The following is a 4,838-nucleotide window of genomic DNA, read 5'->3' as shown; positions in this document are numbered from 1 at the left end:
TTTTATAGTTACAGATCTCCATGGGACCCCCAATGACCATTGAATGAGGACTTATTGAAGGAAAGCTACTTAAAAAAAAACAACCCTCAGTCCCAGAATCAGTCCTGTTGCTTCCAAGGCTAGTAGTTGGGGATTAAGCGATGAAGTGTCTGAGACCATATTTGAACCCAGGACCTATCTCTGGGGCTGGCTCTCAACCTATTTAGCCACCCTGATGTCCCCACTGGAAATAAAAAATCCACTGTCAGAACTGATATTAAATGTCAATGCTAAGGTAGAAGAGTGGTAAAGACTAGGCAATTGGGATTAAGTGACTTGCACAATGTAACAGCAATAAAGTATGAGGCCACACTTGAACCCAGGACTTTTGTCTTTAGGCCTGGTTTTCTATTCACTGAGCAACTTAGATGCCCTGCTCCTAGATACTTTTACCAACTCCCTCAAACTAGACTAAATGCTGATCCATAAAGAAAAGGGGTTAATTGGCAAAAACAAAAGAAAACACCCCTCCTTCAAAACAAATAGCTAAATTAGAATACATAGCTTCTGGTAACTGGGAACCAGCATCTCATTTTATTGGTAAGACACATCATGCTATTTCATTTGGTTTTACTATTCTCCCTGCTCTTAAGTATAGAATCAATTTTGGCCCTAAATGGTACTAGCATTCTCACCTGCCAATTAACAATCAAATTTTGCTTTTAAGATGTGCATTCCTAGCTCATATCATAACACTAAAATGAGGAATACTGCTTCAATGGAAAAAAGTTTTTAATAGGGGTATTCACTCTTCCCCCAAACTATCCATAGTTGAACCAAGCACCCTCTATTCCCATTCCATCTAGTTCAGCCCCTTCATTTTTAGAAAAGCTAATTTTTGTCCATGAGTGAAGTGACTTGTCCATAGTAGAGCAGAGCTAAAAACAGATCGTCAATTCATTGGTCTTTTCCTCAAAACATGCTGCTTTAATACACACAATGGAAGCATTCCTTGCTACTTTTGTAGGTATACACAGATTTGTAGTGATATCTTGATCCTATGGTATTAAAACATTTTTTGTGATTAGCTATTTTCCCTTCCTGTCCTGTCATCCTTAAATTTAAATAAAAACTTACTCCTTTCCTATAAAGTTAATGCCATCACAGAAAGGAAACTTAATTTGGCAGAAACAAGAGGTCAAGGTAACGATCGTTTATTTCATTACTTGTAATGAGTGTTTAGATTCAATTCAGCCAACATCTAAGAAAGCAAAACCTAAAAATGCTAGATGACAAGTTTAGCAGACAATTCCTAAATTAACAAAGGTTACAAGGCACAGATGATAAACAAATGGTAAGCACTTAAGACGTGTAAATTAGGACATGAGATTTACAAAGTCTGCAAAAGGATGGCAAAGGTTATCCTAATTGAAACCTGCCCTTTTAGTGAAATAAGACACGAATATAAATTGCTTGCTCTAAATTACACAGCTAATAGTGGCTGAACTGAATTTGAAACCCAGTTCTTTTACTGAATTAAAGTAAGGGCTCTTGGGTCATAGAGGTATTGGTACAGATGAACTGAAGGGCTTTAAGCAGCAGTGCATGAGAAAGATGACAATCTACATACTCCAAGTATATAAAAATGTAGATTCTACCTTACAAGAACTTAAAACAATTTAGATGGGAGACTTTCTAAGTAACCATGGTAGTGTAAAAAGTGATGAGTCTGTGCAAGGATAGCTAGATGGGAATGAAGAGGGACCCTCAAAGGAATGGGGAAATCAGCTCGGACATGGCAACAAAAGTAGGTTTCAAGCAGTGAATGTGTGATTAGTTTTGCTTTGGATTTGTCAGTTTTGAGATGCCATGGGGGTTATCTGAGTAAAAGCCAAGGATAGAAATTTCATTCATATTTCAGAGGATTAATCTGCAAAGGACCAATGACAAAATATTGAGAACTTTCACAAAGGACTGGTAATAGAATGAGCTCAGAACGAGCAGAAACGAACAAGTAGAAATGGCACAGTATGGCATTTTGGAAGCCAAAGGAGCAGAATATGCCTTGAGGAAGATGGGCCAGTTTTATCTCAAGGATGACTGGAAATATGCCACTGGATTTAACATTAGATGTAAGTGAAAAACATCAGTAAAAAGAACTACATGATTTGACACATTTTCAACTCAAATTTATCCCTGTTAATTCTTTATAATTTTGATCGTAGGTTTTATATACTGGGGTAAAAAATTTGCTGGTAAATAAAAACAAAGTTGCTGACTGACTATAAGGAACTTACATCATGGGGATGGGGGAAAAGGAAAAACAACAGGTATGCACATTAGTACAAACAAAACATACTATGTTGATTTCAATAGCCGATTTTTAATATTTTCAATAGCTAACATTTATATTTTTAAGACCTACAAAGTCCTTTGCATAATGTATCTTACTCATTCTTATAACCCTTCAAGGTAGGTGCCGTTATCTTAGAAATGAGGAAACCTAGGATGAAGATTCAAAAATTTACCCAGGGTCATAAGCTAACGTGGCAATAATCCAATTTGGATCTTCCTGATTATAAATCTATTGATGCATTCATTGCAGCAATGTGCCAGCATTAATAAGTATCCAGCGATGAAAATCAATTTACATTGTGGGTCATGGATTTTTTTGGGAGGGATATGTTCACCTTCCTAATTTTTTCTTATTAATGATATTTAAATTAGCTTGCATTTTCTAGGCACAATTTTCTTTAAAGGAAATCTAAAGTCAGACTACAGATTTTCAAAGGTACCATATCTATAAACTGACTTATAAGTGGAGAGAAATCATTGGTTTAGGAATCAAGGTAACATTTCCTTTAATAAGGCAGTATGATCACAAATCCTTTGTTGAGGTCCAGAAGCCCTACTAGCAGCAAGCACTGACATCAAACTGAGGGTATACTTATTACACCTACTACATCCAAATGTATATTAGGTTCATCTCCAGTCCTGTTTTGCCACATATTTGGCCTATTCTGAGCTTTACTGCTGGAAAAGTGGTTATCAGTTTAATTTTTTAGAGGCTTACACCCAAAACTTTAAATTCTGATGAATGTTGTAAACAATAGCAAGTTTAACCAGGCACCTGGTAGTTTCTAATAAAGATGACAGTTAAACTGTTGGGATAAAGCCAACATACCTTTAATCTGAATTTAATGATGAAAGGCTATTCACAACACACCTGAACATGAATCTCGGGCTTGTCTCCAGCCTGAGTAGGTTTCCTTTTAATGGCATTATATCAGGGATAATTTTTAATTAGATACTCCAATATCATCACATGAGATGGAATGTACATAAAAAAACCTTTACTGCTAAAATTTCTTTTTCATAAAGAATCCTTAGTAGCCTTACTTTAAAAAGTACAAAGATTTTTATTCAAAGTGAATTTTTATTTGTGGATGTCAGCAGTTTTGAATTGTTCCAATCACTGAATGATCAGCTATTAATTTTCAAATCAAAATATCAAAATAAAATTAATCTAGTTTCCTGTCTTTGCTATCTGAACTAGAGGCTTAATGATTTAGCTTTCTTAAAACTTAATTCTTTAGATTGCTATATAATGGACTGGTCTAAAGGATAAGTTAGATAAGTTAGCCTCTGTGATTATACCTCAAACAGATCATTTTAATACTGAGGACCATCACAGTCTAAAACTTTTCATAGCTCTTGAACATTTATCTACAAAAGCCAAGAATTTCTCTTATGGCTGGCAATTTTATTAATGACCACCATCCTAGCAGGAATGAGTGTACATGTCTATGAATGCAAACAGTTTAACCATAATTAATAAAAAAAAACCCTACCCACTAAAATTATTTTCTGGGATATAATGAGGAACCTAAACATAATTATAGGTATGCTTTAAAGATTTTTCAAGATGTGTGTGTGTGTGTGTGTGTATACACACACATATATAATGGTCTCACAAGATTGAGATAATTATCTTTTCAAAAGGGTGATGATGCATTCTGAAATAAAACCGAAAACAAACACTACATTTTTATACTCAAAAAGACACTATTCATTGGAGACAAAAATGTGCTACATTTATTAGTTCCTTGTTAAAATAGTGGGCGCCTATACCTCAACAACCCTTCCCCAAGCTAAAGAAAGAGCACATATGTAATCTAAGGACCAGATGATTCTTAAGATCACAGAAGCTCATCAGTGAAAAGTTGGCCACAGCAACTTATGACACCATCTACAAAGGTGTGGGATAGGGAATTGTATCCTACACAGTGAGGAGGGTACATATATATATATGAAATCATATAACTCTTTGAGCTCTGAATAAATTAATTATTAAAGAATTGGGGACAAGTGTTTACTGTATCTAGTCAAATATCAAATTACATACTAATTAAACCAAATCTATTTCCCAAGGGAGGGAATAAGAACTTTCTTTGAGCTTCCTTGTGTATCAAAGTAATGAAGTCTGTTCCAGACTGGAAAACACAACTTAAAAATAAATCACTCTTTTAAAAGACGTTTAAAGAGAATACATTTTAATAATGTTCCAACAGTTAAAAAAAAAAACTTAACCAATCACCTTAACTTTATACATCACCTTGTGCATGTGGAATGCTATACCTAAATATATTTTGGTAACATTTTGTTTCATTTACCACTGCTTAGAGGAAGACTTAGTAATAACTTCCATTTACTAGAAACTGAGGAAGTCTTTAATTCTTTGGTAGAGCCTACTGAACAGGCAGACTAACTGATGGATTTTATTTAAGGAAAGGGAAAAGATCTGCAAAAAGAAAATACAAGTCATTTAATTCCAAAGACTTTCATTGATGGAAAAGAAG

The 4,838-nt window shown here is 34.6% G+C and overlaps 1 protein-coding gene across 6 annotated transcripts in view; it reads right to left on the bottom strand.

Moving 5' to 3' along the window:
• Window positions 1-4,511: 4,511 nt before the first annotated feature.
• The window catches only part of CCNT2 (cyclin T2), a 46,295-nt gene continuing 45,968 nt past the window's right edge, over window positions 4,512-4,838 (bottom strand). For all 6 annotated transcript variants that reach the window (XM_007494085.3, XM_001363590.4, XM_007494080.3 and 3 more), the window contains one exon: window positions 4,512-4,838. This exon is cut by the window's right edge. The gene's annotated coding sequence lies outside the window, so the exon portion shown is untranslated.

The sequence above is a fragment of the Monodelphis domestica genome, chromosome 4 (assembly GCF_027887165.1).
Source record: "Monodelphis domestica isolate mMonDom1 chromosome 4, mMonDom1.pri, whole genome shotgun sequence".
Taxonomy (NCBI): domain Eukaryota; kingdom Metazoa; phylum Chordata; class Mammalia; order Didelphimorphia; family Didelphidae; genus Monodelphis; species Monodelphis domestica.
This window is presented reverse-complemented; position numbering and strand designations above follow the sequence as displayed.